Raw genomic sequence first — 23,092 nt, forward strand, 5'->3', positions numbered from 1 at the left:
AGAATAGCCTCAAGCAGAAGACAGACTGACTCAAGCCAATAGTGAAGACACTGCCTTGATTTATGTCAAATCCAGGTTCAAGACTCCGTTCTGTTATCAGTCATACAAGGGATCTCGGTCTCAGTCTCCAAAAGGAGATGCATCCCTCCTGTGTTTCTTCACAAAAGCCCCCCAAAATGTGACTTTAATTAGGAGACACTCTGAAAAGAAATTTTGAAAGAATATTATTTCTTATAAAACAAAAATAGAGGATTTGCACATGCTCACTTAGTCTTCCTGCTTGGGAAAGCAAACTTTGCATAGGAATACCTGAATGCATCCCAGGAAAGGAAAAGCACTAAGGTCAGTATGACTGCAATGAGTTTGATGGTGAAAAGAGTAACGTCACCCCTTTAAGTAGGGTTGCCATATGTTCAGATTTCCGCTTTCATATTTTCTTTTTTTCAAATTCTTTTTTCTTCAAATTCTGACTGGCTGAAAAGAATAATACAAAACGCATCAGGATTTACCATATGCACCCTGGCACTAGGCTTTACCTCCTATGCACTACCTGTGTCAGTGATGTGACATATCAGAGACATCATGCTCACCACGCAAAGGCTACATCGCCTATCAGCTACTATTTCCTTCCAGAAATTCCCAAAAGAAACAATGGGAGCCCTACCCCACATCTTGCCTTTTCCTACCACACAGAAATCTATACAATATGCTACAAAAGTTTTCAACAGAAGCAACAATTGCTGTTTTCTGTCAAATCGGTTTGTCTTCTACTTGGATACAAGCATCTCATCCAAGGTGCAAATAAACCACAGTGAACCTGAAAACTTCAGTGACCTTGGTCTAGACCCCTGTACGTGTTGGTGCACAGCATTCTTGGCAGATCTTTCATCTGAGAATTAAAGACAAAAAAGAAATCTGTAGACCTGTATCTCATTTCCCATATAATGACTGAGTGAGTTTATAATCCCAGTCTAATAATAGTCAGTTCATCCCCAGAACACCCTCAACAGACAGGAATTATCATCATCCTGATTTCAGATGTAAGAAAAAGATACAGTGAAGATACTTATCTAGATGAACTGGGGCTGCAGGCTGTCTTGAGTGTCAAAGCAGCACCTAAATCTTACCACCTCTTCATTGTGAACTACAGCCAAGGCTTTGCTTTAAAATCAAGAAGACATCAAAATCCATACTGTACACTTCTTTCCTTCCAGAAAAAGCAACATTATTTCAATTTTCAATAGGAAAGAAAATGGTTTATTGGACTGTCCTTTCAGTGTCAGGAAAAAAAAATTACTTTGCATACAAAAGTTTTAGACCTACAGAATCCACAGTGAAATACAACCCCCTCTGGCAGACAGCATAGCACAACACAACAGCTCGTGACATTAAATGAACCCTAAAATAATGGCTCACAAAAGAGGGACTTTAAGTAAAAAGAATTAAATTATCCCAATGGGAGTTGCTCCAGGGCACCTGTGTTAACTCCCCTGCCAAAAGTATTTTGAACTCTCTAATGGCTACGAATGATAAGAAAAGCTATGATGAGAGAAAGTCCATGAGGCTACACCTGCAAAGTGAAGTATTTTTAAGAAAAATGCTGCAGATACAATGACGGAAGCAATTAAAAGCCAAAAGAAAAAATGTGCACTGCTGTCTTTGTTTTCACCCAAGCTGAACTTCCCCTGCAATTGAATCGCTGGCTCACTGGGGCAGCTGGCTGACATCCTGAGCCATGAACAGGAAAAGCTTGTCTGGGAAATCAGCACAAAACTCAGGCTTGTTTGTTTGGAAATGAGCCCACACGTAAACACGCTTACACACACACACAGACCAACTCTACAGCATATCACTGCAAACTACTGGGACCTGGTGATAAAGGACCAACGTTCTTGATGCTGTCTTTGCCTCAGCCTTCACTCCTAAGATTCACTTTCAGGAACACTAGTTCCCTGAGACCAGGAGCAAGTTCAGAGCAGTAAATACTTACTCTCAATGAAACAGAACAGGTTAAGGAACATTAATATAGAGTGGTCATACTTAAGTTCACGGGACATCACAGGATGCACCCACAAGTACTGAGGCAGTTGGCTGATATCACTGTGAGATCTCTCTTGACTGTCTTTGAAAGGTGATGGCAATTCAGAGAAGCTCCTAAGGACTGGAAGAAACCAAACATCATATTGCAACAACAGCAAGGCCGAGGATACCAGGAGCTACAAGCCAGTCAGGCCCACTTTGATCCATGGGAAAATGGAGCTAAACCCCCCAGAAATTATTTCCAAACATATGAAGGATGGGAAAGTGATTGGCATTAGTCAGCATGGCCTTCTAAGATGAAATGAGTGGTTTGGTGGATGAGGAGTAAGCGGTGGACGTTGTTTACCTCTACATTAGCAACCCTTTCAATGCCGTCTCCCACAATGCTTTCTCTGACAAATTGATGAAGTACACATTAGATACATGGACAGTAAGATGAGCAGAAAATTGGCTGAACTGCTGGACTTAAAGGTTGTGCAAAATCTAGCTGGAGGCAACTCACTAGTGGTGTACCCCAAGGGTCAATACTGGTTTGCTTTGATACTGTTCATTATTAATGACCTAGATGATGGGACAGAGTGTACCCTCAGCAAATTTGCATATGATACAAAACTGGGAGGAGTGCCGATACGTAAGACATTGTGCTGCCATCAGTGATCCAGATATGTGTCCTTGCAGCAAAGAAATCCAACAGGATCCTGGGCTGCAATAAAAATAGCAACACCAGCAGGTTGAGGAAACACTGCCCAGCACAGGTGAGACACATCTGGAGTGCTGGGTCAAGCTCTGTGCAAGAGAGTCATGGATATACTGGAGTGAGTTCAGTGAAGGGTCTGGAAGACAACTAAGAGACTGGGACACCTGGCATGTGAGGAAAGACTGAGAGTGAGAATTTTTCCACATGGAGAAGAAACAGAACATGGGGGATCTTATCAATGTGCATAGATACTTGATGAGGGAGATTAAAGGCAACACAGCCAGATTCCTTTTAAGTTCCTTTTAATTTTTCTTTTTTCTTTTTTTTTAAACTGTACAAGTGATCAAACACATCAGCAGGTTTCCCAGAGAGGCTGTGGAGTCTCCATCCTTCAAGACATTAAAAACGCAACTGGACCCAGTCCCAAGCCACCTCCTCCAGCTGGCCCTGCTCCAACTACCCAATTTTCAGAGGTCCTTTTCCATCCCCATCCATGCTGTGATTTTAACTGCTCCTAGTATAAGTTACTATATGTAACTGTAAACAATGTAAAATCCCCGAGAGACTACACTGCAAAATCAGCCTGAACTGAGTGTGAGATACTAATTCACAAAGATCTATTTTTCATCATCATATGTTCCAATTTGAAAAGTACTAAACCACATGTAATAATCTACTTTGAAATGTAGAAACTAAATACCTAAGGAGCAACAGCAAACCAGAAAACTGGTCAGATGTCTTTAATTTAAGGTGCATCTTCAGTAGATTTAATGAAGTCAGGACACAAAAAGCTCAAGATGAGAAAACTACTGAAGAAAGCAGCATTATGAAGTTAATTTCTTGGCTAGCAAGTAATGAAACTCTTGAGAACATGACAGTTATTTTGTAGAGCAAAAGTTTGTGAATGTAGCCACCTCTGCTTTGCAGGAACCTTTGATCCCAAGTGAGCCAACTGATTTCAATGGCAATCAAATAAGACCCTGGCACCATAGTGTAACTTTGCAACCTGTGATCACAGAATTATTGAGATTGGAAAAAATCTTTAAAATCGTCAAGTCCAACTGTAAACCTAACACTGACAAGTGCACTACCAAGCCAAGTCCCTAAGTGATGATGTAGTCTCAAAGATTTCAACAAGAAACAACACATTTAATGCTGAAGAGCCCAAAGATGGATAATTCACAACTATTGAGACAATTTTCTATGTACCACTATAAAAGGCAGGGGCCTATTCATCCGTTTTAAGCTCATCATGCAACATTTCATGAGAAAAAATGGTACATACCAGCACGCAGAATAGTGTGTTTTTTCAGTGAGGAAAAGGAGGATGGGATATGTATAAAAAAGGCATGATTCAATTAATTTGAGAACCTCCTGATTTTAAAGTGCCTGGTACGTAACATTGTGATAACTCCAGGGAGGAGAGTTGCCCATAATTTTATAAGGAGAAAACAAAAGGAAGCACGCGGATACTGCAGAGACACAGATAGACAAACAGATTTACTTGACATGCTCTCTAGAAGCCCTGCAGGCTTCATCAGCGGTGCTTGTAAGGCCTTTGAAGTGTAGCTGTTGCACAGCTTGTAAGTCCCTTCCTCCAGAGCTGGCAAGCTTGTGGTGTTATAAGCCACTTAAGCTCCTTAGTCTAGATCTAAGCAAACAGCTTGACGCACTTACAAGCTTCACTCCCTCTTATACTGAAGATGTTAAGCTGCTTAGCTTACTGTCTTCAACTTTCAAATATCTACAAGCAAATCCTACCCGTACACCGTGCATCCACCTTTATTGGCCTGATTCTCCCCTCTGCTGAGAATTCTGACTGTCTGGTGCCAAGTCAACAGTAGAATAAAATGATCTTTTACAGCTTAGTCCTTCCGAAGTCATAACCAATACCTGAATGCCTATTGCTTTGGTAAATACCACTCTGCATTTTCGGTATCCACAGATCTACTGTAAATGAAACATTTTATGTATTCCAAAAAAACTCTTACATCAATAAAGTCTACTAAATATTTTGGTTAAGATTTGGGTTTTTTAAATCTACACTGGTATAACTGTTCTCACAAATATGAGCTTTTACCGTTAAATTTTTACTCAGTAGGAACTGTAGAAGCTTTTGAAAGAAGCTTTTTTAGCTCTCAAACAGGAAAGATGGCTTTCATCTAAATCAAGGTGGTATCAGACCACTGGCATTTACAATTAATAATGTTACAGGAGAATCTTTAAACTAAGAAGTGCGTTAAGGCTGGCAAAAATGGACTTGACAGATTTTCTAGGGCTGAAATCATTAAAATTTTGTATCTATAAATAAAAGATAGGATGGCATTAATAAAACTGAACAAAAAACCACAAAGAAGCAATAATTCCATTTTAATAATAGCACAAAAAATAAGCTACTGAGCCAAGTGTGGAAGTGCTGCTATACTGATACTAGAAATCTAAAAAATAAGATCAGAAAAACCTTAAAATGCCTAGTTTTCAATGAGGATATTGACCAAAGCAGCATACTGGTGAAAGGCAGACAATCATTACATGCTGTAAAATAAAAGAACAAATTATATTGCAAAGTTATAGGAAAACCACAGCAGCGAGTGTTGCTGTACATTAATGAAAACCTGAAGTCAGAGCAGACAAACAAGTTAATTGTACCAACTTGCAATATAACCCATATGGTTTGAATACCACATCAATACTGGGACCATATAACAGACCACTCGCCTAGAATGACAACAATGACTAAAACACACACAAAGAGAGCAGAGAGACTGCCTGGACAGACAGTAGAGTAATGAAGAGATACTACAGTTATCCCTGCATGAGTAAGGGTAAACATCAATTCACATATGCTTTATGCTTCGACTGCTCAACAAACCTAGAAGAAAGGAAGCAACTCCTGCCCAGTCTTACCTTAAGAGAAAACAGGCAGATTCAGAAAGTTATTACTTTGTAGTACTTACCATGAAGGACTTGGATACACTGCTCGATGAAGAGCCAATCAATCAAAATAAATAATCAATACACAGCAGAAATACATCATTTCAATAAAGCCAAATAACATAGAGAGAAGAAAGCACCTTAAAATGAAACTAAAGGCAGCAGCTAAAAGCCTAAAGTGCTCTTAACTGACACTGAGACTGTTCCAGGACAATGTATGAAGAAGGTCTTATTGGGAATGTACAGGAAGACTTCTCCCAAACTGAGGTATCAACAAGATATTTAAAAACAAATCAGTTCAATAAATGAGAAGAAATAGATAAGATCATGTCTTATACATGCAAAAGCTGTGCAAGAACCAAGTGCCAGTTTGTTAAGATGTTACCCATGGAAAATACAACCTCTTGCTTAAAACTGCCTTATTATCAGAGGCATGTTGACGACAAAGGTGATTCCAGATTGGGAAGCTTTCAATAACTGGGATCAATACTCAGCTAACTGGCAGGAAGCCCTGCAAAACCAGATTCATTAGGCACTGGCACGGGTTGCCCAGAGAAGTCATGGATGCCCCATCCCTGGAGGTGTTTAAGACATGGCTGCATAAGGCTTTAAGCAACCTGCCTAGTGGCAGGTGTCTCTGCCCATGGCAGGGGGCTTCGAACTGGATGATCTTTAACTGGATGATGATTAACGGTTGGACTCGGTGATCCGGTGGGTCTCTTCCAACCTGGTTATTCTGTGATTCTGTGATCTTTAATGTCCCTTTCAATCTAAATCATTCTATGAGTCTATAATGATTAGATACTCTGACAAATGTGATTTAATGGGGAAGACTCAGTGCCTTTTGTAAGACAAAGTCCTGCTAAACAGATCTCTGACCCCACCACCTTACACAACCATAAACATGGATTTTCAACGCTTTCTTCTTTCTACAAGGTCCTTTGCCAAAGTTTCTAACCGAAAGAAGGTTGCCACAACACAGGAATGGAAGTGGTTTTATTAATTAACAATTAGTTTTTAAAAAGATACAAAACAAACTGAAGGAGTAAGTGATTGGTTTTAAGTCGCCAGTGAAAGGTGATCACAAGTAGTATGGGAAAGGGTAGAGAATGAGACAACAAAGCCAGACCTGAGGAGTTACAGAATTTTCCCACGATAGAGACAGGATAAGAACCAAAATGGCAAATGAACTCCAATGTTGATTAGTACAAAATAATATACATTCAAAGAACAGACTTAAACTTGCACACCCTTCGAGCTCTGAAGTTTTATCTTTTAGTAAAGCATGATCAATTTTAATAATTCCATTAAAATATCAGATCGATACTCAAAAATTGAAAAAGCAAAGTACATTAATTTTTTTAATATAAGGAATAAAACCAGAAACTGTACTATGCCCCCTTTTAAATCAAAGATGAGTCTCTGAATACTCAGTACTGTGCTGGCCCGACATCGCTAAAAGAACATAATAAAAATGGAAACAATACAGAGGTGCACAACAAGACTGATAAAAGGCATGGGACTGCTTCCAACAAGATATGAGTAAGTCTTGATTACAATTTTTAACTTAAGAAAAGAAACGGCTAAGAGGATGCCAAAGGGAGGCCAGCAGAGCCCAGGCAGTCAAGGAGATGATAAATACAGAGTAACTATTCACTGTTTCTCATAGTACAAAACCTCTGGAGGAGCAAATGAAATTATCAGGTGACATACTCAACACAAAAAAATAGGGACTTCTCACACAACGCCAAGCTCAGCTGAAGTACTCACTGCTACAGGATACCATGGATGCCAAAAACCTACATGCTTTTAAAAAGTGATCAGAGAGTTCATGGGAAAAGTCCATCAACAATTGTTAAACAAAAAAAAAAAAACCCTCAGGCTCAGGAAGTTGCTAAACAGCAGACTGGTGGAAGCTGTAAGGATATAATAGCTCTTCAAGCCTTGATTGTGTATTAGATACTGGCCACTGTCAGAGAAAGCCTCTAGCATAGCTGGCCCTTTGGCCTGGCTCAGGATAGCCATTCTTACCTTCACCAACAGGAGCAAAACTATTGCAGCCCTGAGCACTCTTGAAGAAAACTCCTGTGAATTCTCTGCCACTGTTGAATGAAAGTCTGCAAATAAGGCTAAAGAATTCTCAGTGGAGAAGACACCTTGCACATTTTTCTTCTCCACATCACAAAATACATTAAAGTATTTTACAGAAAATGTTTATAAAAACCATCATCAAGCCAACAAATAAGGCTTCTTCAAATCTTGCAAACAGACATTTGATTTGGTAGATTTAGATTAGCTATCAGGAAGAAATTTTTTACTGTAAAAGCGGGAGGCACTGGCACAGGTTGCCCAGAGAAGATGCCCCATCCCTGGAGGTGTTCAAGGCCAGGTTGGACGAGGCTTTGAGCAACCTGATCCAGTGGAAGGTGTCCCTAACCATTGCAGGAGGGCTGGAACTGGATGATCTTTAAGGTCCTTTCCAACCCAAACCATTCTATGATTGCATCAGCTCTAAATTTCCCATCATAGCCATTTTCCCCAAAACCTGTTTGGTTTAAAAGTTATGAGAAGACATAAGTCTTAATTATATTTATCACAATTCTGGAGATTGCAACAATCTTGACCTTTTTCCCCCACATCCTAATGCAATTTCAAATTAATCTTCCCTGTTTAAAAGGAGTTATCAAATGCCACATAGCACGTAAACTACATCTTGATTGCTGAGAAAACATCTATGCAGAATATTATTTAGGTATGCACTTAAGTTTCATTGACCTCGCAGCCACCCAAGTACTTTCTTGTATCAGGCATTTCTAATCCTGACAGCATCAAGAGTCAATGGGAGCTGAAAGCCTGTACTTCAGCCCAGAGATTACCAACCCCATAATATCCTGCTCAAAGGGTGGCTGGTCAAGGTGCTGCTTTGCCTTTTTCCACTGTCATGAAGGGCATAACACAATACAGCTGAAAGAGAAAGCATCCTCTGTTTGTCAGAAGTAATTAAGCATGTCACTGCCTTTCTGTAAAACTCAGGAGCCATCTGGGAAAAGAGCAGTACGTCTCCACGTCCATCTGACTGACAAGGTCAGAGCATCCCTCGCTTCCTTGGTTGCATCTCCATCACTGACTCTGTTCATCATGCTGTAAATTAATCCGTAAAAGTTTGGATACAGTACCTACTGTAATTAGCTCTATCTGTCTAAACAAGGCAAGATTAGATGGGGTGGCAGCTGAGGGATCCAACTGGCTCATGGCTGCAGAGTGACAGAACTGGGTCAAATACACCAACTTCATTCAGAAGGAGAACAATATAAAATAAGCCTTGTCATGTTACATTTCTGAGACAAGGTTTCAAGATCTTTAGTTATGATGAACCTACTAATAAAATATGCTACGTGTATATCCCACCCTGTGAACATTTTCTTTTCTCTATCCCATTAGAAGCTCTGATCTATCAATTTAGGGACATTTTCCCACGTTCTTCTGTGTGCACTCCAGCAGAGGACCTCAGCAGGCTGCCCTTAGGTTCCCTCCTCTTCTCCAGGCTCAACAAATCCACCATCCTGACTTTCCCTGCTCAGGTCAGGTCCTCCAGGCCCTAAACATCTTGGTGGCCCTCCACTGCCTGTGGTCCAGTTTGTCATTGTATTTCTCGCATTAAGGAGCCCCAAACCAGACACAGTACACCAGATGTGCTCTAATGACTGCAGAATAAAGAACCACAGTTCACTTCCCTCAATTGCTTGGCTGTGCTCGTGTTGATACAGCCTTTATGTCATCAGCCTTCCTTGCTACAAGGACAAATTGCTGGCTCAGTTTTAGCTAGACCTCCCATGTCCAGCAAAGCTCCTCCCTAGATTCTTATCAGTGTAGGGAGTTCATGTGCCCCAGGTGCAAGACTTGACATGTTTCCTTGCTGAATTTGATGAGCCTCCTGATAGATCACTCCTCTGTTTAACATACAACTTACATGATCTATTCAAGTGATAAGCATGAGCTTCTCATCATCATATCAGAGGATAAGTCTGGAGATAGATGAATGTGTAACACAGAATTAGGTGTACCCTGAATGAAGTAGTGTGATGCACAACTCGCCTCTTTGGCCTTTTCTCATTATATCGTAAAACCTTTCTCGATGTTTATATCCGCAGTGACTAATACATTGGAAATCTCTCCGCTAACAGTTTTCTGTTCTAAGTCACTTGGCCCAAGCCACATGTCCCAGTTTAAGGGATTTCTGCCAGGAATTGCTAAGCATACACTAGGTCACAAATGACATGACTGTTTTCTTGCTGGCTTTCAGCAGGAGGTGAAAAATTAAAGCTAGGAACTTCGGAAACCACTTCAGAGCATGCTTAAACACAAGCAGCACCACTAGCATCAACAAGTCAATAAGATGACAATGTCTGTATTTAAATCTAGACACAAAAATTTGGCCAGACTAAAGACCGTTTATATAAAAATATAGACATTTGCTTCTAAAGGTGCTTTCTGAAGTCACAGCTGGGATTGATGGGTGGGGAAACTTTTGCTGCTGCTGTCTGTGCAGAATACGTTCTGCAAATGAAGATGGAATTGCAGTTTCCACCACTGTTGATCCTGTTTTCCCTTGGTTTTTGCTTGCCTTCTAAATATTCTGTGAACTTTTAAAGCAGACAGAAGCATTTCAGGACTCGGTGTCTGAAATGACAATGCCAAGAGTACAGTAAACTTCCCAGTTTATTTTTTAAAAGACTCTAGAAGATTGACACAAATAAGTTTGAGAGAAGAGGTACCACTAAACTGATAAGTCAAGGAAGCACATGTATTTCTACTTATATAAACCCAGGGATACACATACATATGAAGTGTATCTTTGCATCTAAAAATAACCACTGCCTCTAAGATCAGAATAGCAGGACACCTATGTAATTTATGCACCAGTTTCAGAAGCTTTAAAGACAACCTTTCACTAAAATAAGCATTCAAAAATAGCTTCTCCAAATAGCTATTTCATTAAATTTTAAAATTGTTATAATTAATTATTTCATGAACTTGTGTATTCTCCTTTGAATCTTTGACAAGACTAACATCTTAGACAACTGCTATGCCTGCAACCTAGAAGCACTTGGGCTTCTCGTGCATGAGTGGCACTAGGTCAGGAACAGGTTAATGTGTAGAAAGATAAACCAGATTTGGTAAGAAGGAAGAGGAAACACTGCACTTCAGCTGAAGAATATGACATTTCAGCACATGAGGATACCAAAACATCAGCTATTTTCTTTCTAGGCAACAAGGGAAGCATACGGCTATATACTCCATTCCTTGGCAAAGTGAATGAGCACTACAATTTTCAGAAAACATGGAAGAGAATAAGGGAATCATTTCTCAATACAGTGTGACATTTGAATGAGCTGGTATCCACTAAGGATGTGGAAATGTCCTTTTTATCTTTCAGTTACAAAACAATTCTGAACACGGTGGGAAGGAAACAGTTATTCCCATCTTGTTCTGTAACTGAACGATGAATCAAGATGTGATGTATCAATTTACCCTCGAGAATCTTTTGTTGCAGTGGAATTTACTTTTTGTTCTATGTAATCCTGGTGTCACCTTACTGTTTAATATTGGAAGTTATTGACAAAGGAAATGCTGATTCACGACTGTGAGATTTTGCTGTAATGTATTCATGTGAAAACAAATGAGCCTGTACCATTACATGGTTTTTCCTCTCGCTCACATTTCACTTCAGCCCTGACAGAATGTCAGATGGGGTGAGTGAATCTTGCACAAATCCTGCAGCATGCTTTTTTTCAGTCATGGGCCAACAAACAAATTTGAATGCAAAGAAAAGCTTCAACCTCAGTACAATAAGAATTGTCCCTGGAGTGTAAAAAGGCACAACCTCTTACAGACTGAAGGCGAGCTATCGCTGAAATTATGGAAGCCATTTAGCTAGTTCCCTACTCATACAGCACATTCTGCTCCATAGATATATATTTGCTGTGGATTAATTCTGATTAAGACTTACAGTACACTCCAGCAATACTTATCCTCACTATTATTGATACCAGGCTTGATTGTCCAGGCTGGGTCATAGCTTGCAAACCAGGCACACCCAGAGCTGTGCTGGACCAGTCCTGCAGCAAGGCACATCCTCGCATACAATGTCCTCTCTCCATTTGGTACTGTCACAGGCTACCTACGGGCAGCTTTAGTGGCTATTTTTCAGTAGTTGCAATAAATTTCATAGAATTCAAGTTTCTTTGAATTGTTTTATTTAAAATAATTCATACTTCAAAATTTTCTTAAAATGGTAAAAATGTTCTTTCCTGGACTTCTGTTTTTAGTGTTTGATCAGTTTTCCTTTTCCTCTGATTTACATCAACAGCAGATTATTCTAAGCTGGTGAAGGGGCTGGAGAACAACTCTTATGAGGAGCAACTGAGAGAGCTGGGGTTGTTTAGCCTGGAGAAGAGGAGGCTGAGGGGGGACTTTATTGCTCTCTACAACTACCTGAAGGGAGGTTGTAGAGAGAAGGGTGCTGGCCTCTTCTCCCAAGTGACAGGGGACAGGACAAGAGGGAGTGGCCTCAAGCTCCGCCAGGGGAGGTTAAGGCTCGGCATAAGGAAAAAAATTCTTCTTTCCTACCTAGATGTCTACTGATTTCAGTCAGTTTATGATATAGCATTTTATAAAAATATAAACCAAAGAATAAGCATAAGGCACTGGCACAGACTGCCCAGGAGAGTTGTGGCTGCCCCATCCCTGGAGGTGTTCAAGGCCAGGTTGGATGGAGCCTTGGGCAGACTCATACAGTGGGAGGTGTCCCTGCCCATGGCAGGAGGGTTGGAACTGGATGATCCTTAAAGTCCCTTCCAGCCCAAACTATTCTATGTTTCTATCATGAAGAACAACTTGGAATAATCTAGTTCTGATACTTGAAGACACGCGTCATTTATTTTGGATGTTTTAATCATAAAGGGAGATATATCATGTGAAACTAGCATTTTCCTTGCTAGCAGCTAGTATTTAAAGTTTGCATAGCAGAAGCCACTGAAGATTTATTCAGGTGAACTCATGTATATAACAGAGTTGCCTTTAGCAACTCTCCCTCACCACTGGGCCTCCTGTGATTACACTACCTAAAGTTTGCATTTATCCTTCTCTGATGATCATGGCTGCACAGGATTTTAAAACTTTAAACCACAAAGCCTCGAAGCCTGCATTATACACAGCGCTAACAGCCCAAACAAAGAGGCAAAAGCAGCAAGAGGTTTATCATAATACTGGTATTTTCTGAGCTCTTATCAAGCAAAGCATTTAATCTAATGTATTGCACTTAATGAAGAGTCAGGAACTTGTACTGCAAATAACAGATCAGATATAATTAGAATTTGTTCCACACCACTAGCCTACATATATCAATAAAAACAATAACCACATTGGATTTTGGGCTCACTTCATTTGCATTTCTTAATTTAGTGTTTAACTAATTTAACAATAATAATTTTTTAATTCAAATTAAATCTAAGGAAAATAAAACAATTTTAAAAAGTCATTAAAGATTTCATTAGGTTCCATCTAAATTAATATTAGCTTTCTTAATATTTTCAGTAAATTATTTTTTTTCTCACCACTAAAATAAACATGAAGTTTCCTCTGTGCAGTCAAGCTTTAGACAAACCTTGTTAGATTTATTGGTATTATTTCAAGCAATTAATTAATACACATTAGAGTTATTGAGAGGAAAAGCACAAAAATGGCAGGAAAATGTATGAAGCTGTTCTCAAAACATTGCATTCAACTTAGATGATAATTGTTCTCTGAGCCTTTTATGTGGAGCTCTTAAGTATACACTATCCATTAGATCATATTTCCCATACATCTGTGATATTGCTCCAAAGGATCAGACAAACGTGAGTTACCCAACCCACAACAGTTTTACAAGACATTTTTCTGCATCTCCACACGTAGCAGCCACTTGCACGAGTGACTACTCAGACAAAAGAATTCATTTCAGAAATATGCCTGTTAAAATAACTAAAAGGTTTCTGTAGGTCTTTAATCTTGCCTCCCATCCTCTAAACAAAACTGAAAAGTTATTTGTATGACATAGGCATTACTATGTAGAGAGTATTTGTGAATAAAAACTTACATAAGACATGCCTGTTTTAGTCAAGACATTACAACACATCCTACCTCAGTCCTAAATATATTTTTGCTTTTGCAGTATCCTGGAATATGCAACTAATTTTGAGAATATGCTGACAGGCCAGTCAGAATGGGTGTACAGAGGAGGGAAATTCAAGAAGTCAAACCGAGGCCTCTCTGAACTGGAACTGCCCACTCTGTCAGTTTAGTCCCTTGGCTAAAGTGAAAACCAGTTAAATGATTAAGACTCTGAGGAGCTATCTAGTTCATTTTCAAGCATACAGCAAGGACTGGAAACTAGAGTTATAGTACCGCACTCTCCTGGTTCTCATGGTTAACCTTTATTCATGCAAACGGCAACACAGGAACAAACACGACTGCGCTGAGCAGATAGCACTTAAAATTTGCATTGACATTTATCACAGCTCATAGCAGCAACTGTCAGTGAAAGAATGTTTTAATATCTTTATTTAACAACAAAAGAAAGGAATTAAAAACACAAAACAAACAAGAAGCCACTAGGTCTTGAGTACTTGCAGGTTACTTAAAACTAAAATTCCACCTGTTCAAAAAGATATTCCAGCAAATTTTTATTTCAAGGCACCATGCTTCAAACACAATGGCTTCAGATGTTCACCTCCATTTCAGTGAGTACCAGGGGTTTATGTTCACAGACAAAATTAGGTATGAAATACAAAGCCCTGTATCACTTTCTTTGGAGCACAAAAGTTTACCTGCAATTGAACACAAGTCATTTAACCAGAAGTGCATTTAATTTGAAGAGATTACTCAAGCAGCTCTCCACTTGTACACTTGTATTACCATTATAATTAAAACTACTTCAGAACAACAAAAAATTCATTTTTGACCAAAATAAACACAGAGGGAAAAGATCAAGAGCACCCTGAGCGAAGAGAGTGGATGCTTTTGAAAATATCCTTCAGATTCCCTCCAGCTCTGTGACCAGTGACCACTTTCATTCCAATGATACTCACAGGGTTGCCACTACACAGTCTAATAAATTACATTATTTTCTGCTGTTTGGGGTTTTTTTAGAATTATTTCTACTGTTTTGTTTGTGTTATTTTTGTTATTTCTGCTGTTATAAGTTGGCCACTGAGAGCACTGAAATACTTTGCTGATTTCTAAAACTGCTCAGTGCCCTCCTGCTTTCCATAAATACTTCTTGAGATGCATACATGGAAATTGCTGTGTAGATAAACACTGACATTTACCGGTTCAGTAATAGATACCAGCAACGGAGAGAGAAGGAACTGAGTGACCCAGTTTTGGGAAAAGAGAGGAGACAGCCAAGGATGTGCTGAAACAGAACTCTTCCTTCAGCACATGGATACCTCTAGGATCCAAAGCCCTCTAGCAACGAAGCCTGTATTTGAAATGTAACAAAATTAATCTTAATCTGTTGAAAACAAGACATGAGAACACCCTGAAGAAGGCAGCCATCAATGATGGAGTACACTGACTAGCTAGGCAACTACACTGAAACTTTGGCTACCAACTTTAGGCTAAGGAAATAGAACGTATTTCCAAGTCACTCATTCATTGTCCAAAATCATACTGGCATTTTACGCTACTTCTACAATGAATGTACATTGTTAATATTGTTACCTTTAATAATACTGTTGCTTTGTAAAAAGAAAAAAATCCAGTATTACATGCTCAAATTCCTGTGCAGCCGTTCCTTTCACTTTAGTGTTAACTGCAAAAGTGGAATCACAAAAGTACACAGATTTATATTTTAGAAAAACACTACCCTATTGCTAGAAACAGAGGCTAATTGAAATTTCACGCACCAGAATTTCCCAAAGCTTTTATAGGTATGTATTTCAGCAGAATCAACCAAGATAGGCACAGAAGCAAAATATTAAGAGTTAAGCCACACTGTGCTAATGTTTCAGATAAAGACTGACAAGTGCAATTATCTGCAGTAGAGGTATCCTCTGAAGAATTATTTCACTTTGACACGCTATCATACAATCATAGAAGCATAGAATAGTTTGGGTTGGAAAGGACCTTAAATATCACCTAATTCCAAACCCCCTGCCGTGGGCAGGGACACGTCACACTGGCCAGGCCCCATACAATCCGTCCTTGAACACCTCCAGGGATGGGGCAGCCACAATTTCCCTAGGCAAACTGTTCCAGTGCCCCTCTCCAGCCTACACCCATTGTCCCTAGCCCTATCACTACACGCCTTTGGGAACAGTTCCTCCCCAGCTTCCTTGTAGCCCCTTCAGGTACTGGAAGGTCACTATACGGTCTCCTCGGAGTCTTCTCTTCTCCAGGCTGAACAACTCCAACTCTCTAAGCCTGTCCTTGTATGGGAGGTGCTCCAGCCCTCTGATCATCTTTGTAGCCTCCTCTGGACCCTTTCCAACAGCTCCATATCCTTATGTTGAGGATTCCAGGACTGGACACAATCCTCCAGATGAGGTCTCACAAGAGAGGAATAGGGGGCAGAGTTGCCTCCCTCGACCTGCTGGCCACTCTTCTTTTGATGCAGCCCAGGATATGTTTGGCCTTCTGGGTTGCAAGCACACACTGCTGGCTCAGCCTTTTCCTTATCTGCTGATACGAGGTCACCATTCGCAACCACCAGTGGGGTACGTTCTCTTTAACCTTCCTCTTCCACTTGACATATCTGTAGAAGCCCTTCTTGTTGGTCTTCACTTCCATCGCCAAGTTCAGCTCCAGCTGTGCCTTGCCTTCCTGACCTCACCCCTACACAACCAGGCAGCGTCCCTATATACTTCCCAGGTTACCTGTCCCTGCTTGCACTGCTTGTGCCATTCCCTCTTGTTCTTGAGTTTGCCCAGCAGGTCTCGACTCAGCCACAGTGGTCTCTTCCCTTCCCTGCCTGATTTCCTACATAAAATAAATACATAAAAAATAAAACTGTCATAAACTCACCCTTTACGTACATATATACACCCTTTATGTACATATATACATACTTTACTTTTTATTTCAAATTTCCAGCTTCCAGAAAGTTCTTGAAATTTCTTATTAATCTTCAAATATAGTCAAATGGAAGACAAATACTTTATAACCAAAAGAAGCGGTAGGGAAGTGGCCATTTTTAAACTCACTCTCTACTTGAGTAGTAATTGCTGTACAATGCTCAGCGGGTACTCCTGAGTTTCAGTTACTTTCATTCTATCTGATGCTGTACAATCACTGTAAGTGCAGTGGGAAAAAAGACAATTTCAGATTCAAGGAAACTTCTTCATGTTCTTTCATCCATTCTTTAGAATTTCCAGCTAGGAAAAGTTATCAGTGCTATCACTGATAAGCTGAGGGCCACTGTAAGCGACCAAAGTCCACCCCCTGAACATCAAAAGAGAAATTACAGCACTGTCCAGAAGCTGGGATCAGGAATTTCATGTCACCTACAATATCATTAAGGGACTTAATTCTGTGGATATTCTAATCTCCCTCTGCCACACATCCAATTTTTTTTTCTTTGGGTCAGTCCTGTCACTGATCCCAAATTCCAGCCTCTGAGTGCAAAGCATTTTCTGTTCTTACTCACGTCAAAGAGAGACTTTTAGAAGTACGTACTGCAAATGAAGCTTATTTTTCAAGAACTTCCCATCCTTTGCCACCCTTTACACTTAGACTAAACTGACACTGCGAAAGCCCTGGGACTAAGACCTGTCACTTTGTGTGTAGCATGCATACCTTTGCTAGTGTATAACTTAGACATGCCACATAAAAGCTAAATAACATTATAGTTCAAAGGAAAAAATATCCTTCATGTGTGTTCTTGAAAACCATGGGCCAGAAATAAGAAAAAAAAACCTGCTCAATTAATACTTTCATGTCTGAAGGTAATTAAAGCTATACAAGAACACTGCAAAATTCCCCTTGTCCACAGATGTGCAAACTTCTATTTGTTTTTTTTAAACAAGAAATGTAAGGTCTGGTTGGTTATCTTTTTCTTAAGATAACCTGAATAAGCACTGAGCAGTTGCCGTCTGGAAATTAAAGAGTGGATGGAACAAAAGCTTTAGATATTTAAAACTGGTTTTAAAACTCAGGCAATAATCTCTTTTAACATAAGGCAAAACTGCCTTGTTTAATCTCACGCAACAAAGACCATCACAGCTAAAAAAATTCATTGTATGTGCAGGCAAACAGAGTAAGTAGGGAAGGAATGACTTATTTTGTAGACCCCTGTTAACACCAAAAAACATCAAGAGTGGGTTGATTAAGCTGAAAGCATTGAGACAGCGCTCAGAACCGATGCGTAATGTGAGATGTGTCAGAGAAGTTGAATCACCTTAAACCAGAAAAAAGGGAAAGACAGGTGGAGGGACCAGGGAATCTTGGGAGAGATGATTAAGGTTCACTAACGAGACTGTAACATTTGAGCAAGAAAAATAAAATTACAGAAAGTCATAGGAAGAAAGATTTAAAATAATAAATACGCAACATTTCACTAAGTGTCAACTAAGGTAAATGTAGTATTTTTCAAGCAGAATGATCATCAAAACAGGGTATCATTTACAGTGATACCGGCAGCTGCTAATAGTACAGATTAATAATACAGAGCAATGTATAGATAGCTGTGAAACAGATAAGATTCTTAGCAATGGCATCCCTTACAGATTGCCATGTGTCTGAGACAGAATGGACCACACTGATCCTTTGAACTCACCCTTCTAGAACATAAATTATCTCTTCGGATCAGGGCACCTGCTTTTAGAGAAAGAAAAAAATCTTGTTCTTAAAACTGCCAGTGCTAAAGACTTCACTACACCACTGTCGATTGCTGCACCATTTGGTTTCATTTTCTGTAAAACCCGCACCTTGCTCATCATTTGAGGTTTGCCTGCTTTGAACTTCCAGTTATTGAACCATAACGTTTCTGTCTGTAAGGCTCAAGAGTCCTATACTATCAAGTTTCCTTTCCCCAAGAAGGTACTTACGGACTGCAATCATGTCATTCCCTTGCTAATCTAAATGGATTTAAAACTGTAGATTGGTCTCAAAAAACAAGCAATAAAAGGAGATTTATTAGATAACCCAACTGATCTCCAAGTCCCCAGCTTCTAGAGATCCATGAAGCTCTAACAAAAGCAGCCAACTGACAGATTCATTGTTTTCCTCAACACTGCTTGAACACTACATCCACCGAAACAGTCACAAATTCTCTCTCCTAACGTTAGTACACAGGAATTGAATCATTTACATACTTGGTCTTTCGCTGACCAAACATTAAAAGTGATTGTTCAAACAATGACAGCATTGCATCACTGTGTCAGGAAAGAAAGACAGATAGTACCCCCTTCCAATCTTTTTATTAACTCTTCAGATTTTCTGTCTTCATTGTGTTTCCTGTATATGTATAACAACAATAAAACAAAATAAAAGCAAGACAATAGCCACTGCATGAAAAATTCTACAGCACGTAAGCAGCTTCCTTATAGAACATTAGGTCATTTCCTGCAGAGACATTTTATCTAAGCCTTTTTCAAATTAGTTAAACTTATACTGTACCCTCCTGAGCCAAGCAATGATAAAAAACCCTTTTTGTAAAATACTTGGTCAGGGAATTGGTCATAAGCTAACCAACCTTTCATTCCAGATCACTGGCTTAACACCAAGCCTTGCTTGATCGTGCCTAGAAGTTTCTGCTACGTGATAAAAGTCTGATGCTCTGTGGGAAATAAGAGGGGATACAGTCAAGTTCCCAGCAAAGTATTGCCTGTCTCACACTGGCACTCTTATCAGACAGAAGTTTCAACAGAAAATACAAATATCCTCTGCAGCAGAATCACCGGCTTATCTGGGAGGAAGATCCTGTCTTTGATGAGTTTGAAAGTGCTTCTTGAGCCAACATTCCTCCCTCAAAAATACAGGCTTAACATCTAATGGCAAGGGTGGGATTTATGGTCTGTTTGTAGCACATACTCCTTGGTACACTCTGCCCCATCCCTATTTATGTACGTTCCAACCTGATCATTACCACTGTTCTCTATTATTTATAGACTATTATTATTATAGAATATATAGAATATATATATTATATAGAATATAGAATATAGAATATATAGAATATATATAGAATTATAGAATCATAGAATAACCAGGTTGGAAGAGACCCACCGGATCATCGAGTCCAACCATATTATAGAGGGTAAATCTAGATTAGCCATTAGGAAGAAACTTTTTCCTGTGTGGGTGGATGAGGCACTGGCACAGGTTGCCCAGGGAAGTCGTGGCTGCCCCATCCCTGGAGGAGTTCAGTGCCAGACTGGATGGGGCTCTGAGCAACGTGATCCAGTGGAAGGTGTCCCTGCCCATGGCAGCGGGGTTGGAACTGGATGATTTTTAAAATCCCTTCTGGCCCAAACCATTCTAGGATTCTATGATTATTTTAAGCAGACTACTTCAACCTCCTGTCAAGGGTGTTGACTTCTAATTTTTAAACTGTTTTCATACAGTCAGTGAAGTACAAGGCCTGTAACAAAGACGTTAGCCTCGTGCTGCTAAAACACCAGCAGCACTCTCAGTAGCAAACAGCAAGAGACAAGCATAAACCCAACACAACGTTTTAGTATTGATTTCTCTAAGAAATTTAAATCCCGCCGGGCATAAACATCAATTTAATCTGTATGCAACTACAAAATGGCCTCGATCACAGTGTTTCTCATTTCAGGCAAAACACTGCTACCAATGAAGTAGAAACACACTTAGCTGGTGAAGGCGAAGGCAAAGGCAACAGACAGAACAAGTACCCCAGCACTCCTGGTAATCCGTAAGAGTTTTAGAGACTGTAATCACAGAAGCCAACCAAAGACAAGCACCAGCAGGAAACCCCATCTCATAGCCTGACACAAAGCCTTGTCCAAAGTGTCCCAAGGACCAGTGGCATCTAGCTTTGCCGAACCAGAAAGCCACTTGAGAGTCATAAAGGCTGGAAAAGACCTCTACGATCATCAAGTCCAAACCATCAGCCTAACACCTCCGTGCCTACTAAGCCACGTCACGAAGTGCCATGTCTACATGCTTTTTGAACACCTCTAGGGATGGAGACTCCACAAATTCCCTGGGAAGCCTCTTCCAATACTTCACCACTCTTTCAGGAAAGAAATTTTTCCCAATATCCAATCTAAACCTCCCCTCGTGCAACTTGAGGCTACGTCCTGTCACTTCTTACTTGGAAGAAGAGACCAACGCCCACTTTGCTACAACCTCCTTTTGGGTAGTGATAAAGAGTAATAAGGTCTCCCTTCAGCCTCCCCATCCTCAGGCTAAACAATCCCAGTACTCTCATCCTCTGATGGAGCTGCATTTCACTGTGAAGCGACAGCCTCACACCTCGCCTTCCATTTCTGTGCCTCCACACAACAACAAGAACCACGAAACACAACTGCTCCCTGTTATACTAACTGATATTTTAAGAGCTTCCCTCACTTCATCAGACTGCCTTCCCTGTCAACAGATACACATATTATCACTACTTCCAGTCTGCTGAAAAGTGTATCAGAAGAAAACAACACCTGAAGAAAAGGAAATTGGGCACCTTGGAGTTTTCCCTCATGAAATCTTAGACCAAGTTCTTCAGAAAATAAGTTCTTCCTTTAACCACTGAGAGTTCAGACCCAGCATGCCCTGACACTTCCCTTTTCTCCCAGCACTGCAGGACTGCTGTTTTGTTTTAGAATTCGTCCTGTTGTATATCCTATTGGAAAGACATACTTTCAAACATTTGAAACACTAGTAACAGGTAGCACTATGGAAAAAAATGGCTTATTCTTACACCAGTGCAGAACCATGGGCATGTCTGTGTCACCCCAGTCAGTACCTACACACCATGTACAGTCAGTAGAATTCAGGGCACCAGCAGTATTTGCAAGTGATGGATTTATGTGCGTAAGAAACTGTAAATTACCTAATAAACACAGACGCAGGATTTTATGGACAAAGCTTGCGATTGTAAAATTTGGCACCTTCTATCCATCTTTCCCTGCTGATGACAGTTAGGTGGCAGAATCAGATTCTTAAAGGTATAAATGTGACACGAACAGCACATCAGGCAACTGGAGTACTATGAACCCACTGACAGGCAAAACAACAGGAAGGGAGAAAGCCCTGTTCAAAGCTAACAGCTTCAATATAGACACCATCCCAGATAATCAGCCTATCAACAGGGTAGGATTTAATAACTGCTGCTGCAGTCCCATAAAAGCTTATTTATAAAATCATTGACGTTAGAAAAGAACTCTAAGATCACTGAGTCCAACCATTGGCCCAACACCACCGTGCCTACTAAACCATGTCCTGAAGTGCCCCGTCTACACATTCTCTGAACACTTCCAGGGATGGTGACTCCACCATTTCCCTGGGCAGCCTGTGCCAATGCTTCACCTCTTTCAGTAAAGATATTCGTGTGATATACAATCTAAGCCTCCTCTAGTGCAACTTGAGGTCATTTCCCCAATGTTGTGTTTTAACACAGCTCTAACACATCTGACCCAGTATGTGTAGACTTAGTGCTCCGATTACCATTAGCACGAAGGTTTCTACACTGCAGACCAGCACATGATTTAAATATCTATTGACCACTCATGTGTTTGACACCATAACCCCTACCTGTGCGTTGTCTTCCTTCAGCATACATAACATATATAATGGCAAAATTTACTTCACATATCAGTGGGCAAAGGGGTAGATTTCACTCCCAAAACCAATCAGGTTTGTGGGTCTTCACCAGGACAGTTTCACTAGGTCCAAGCACAGACTCCTGCAACGTGCTCCAGTCAGTGTCAATTTGAATTTTAGGATTGCTTGGTCTGGAATAGATGCAACTCTGAAGAGATCAAGATTATTAAAGCATACACTGGTAGATCAGTCTGAAACACTGACAGCTTTATAGCTGCTGTGATCATCTGTGTCACTGAGCTGCAGACACTATCATTTCTCTAAATAGTTGCCATTTGAGTTTGACTTCAGAGATTCCCCAAACCACGCAGCAAGCATGTCTGTATGACTAGCTTCTGAACTCCAGTTGTGAGTTTAGTGTTCAAAAGGGGATGGCTGCAAGCAGAAAAAGGAAGTGACAAAACAGAAGGTGTTTATGATACAATCAAAATCCAGGAAAATAAAAGCAGAACAGCAAATCTTCATCTTATCTACATGAAACTCTGAATCAGAGGATGTAAACAACGGGACAGACCAAACTTCACTTGTTTGTTTCTAGATCACAACGCTCTATCCACCCCTTAAGCACATAAGCAAAACAGGATACAGGGTGTTACT

At 40.2% G+C, this 23,092-nt stretch overlaps 1 protein-coding gene across 1 annotated transcript in view; it reads right to left on the reverse strand.

The window, feature by feature from the left end:
- XYLB (xylulokinase) overlaps positions 1-23,092 on the reverse strand; it is a 92,109-nt gene that overhangs the window by 37,288 nt on the left and 31,729 nt on the right. The gene's annotated exons all lie outside the window — the stretch shown is intronic.

The sequence above is a fragment of the Phaenicophaeus curvirostris genome, chromosome 6 (genome assembly GCF_032191515.1).
Source record: "Phaenicophaeus curvirostris isolate KB17595 chromosome 6, BPBGC_Pcur_1.0, whole genome shotgun sequence".
Classification (NCBI taxonomy): domain Eukaryota; kingdom Metazoa; phylum Chordata; class Aves; order Cuculiformes; family Cuculidae; genus Phaenicophaeus; species Phaenicophaeus curvirostris.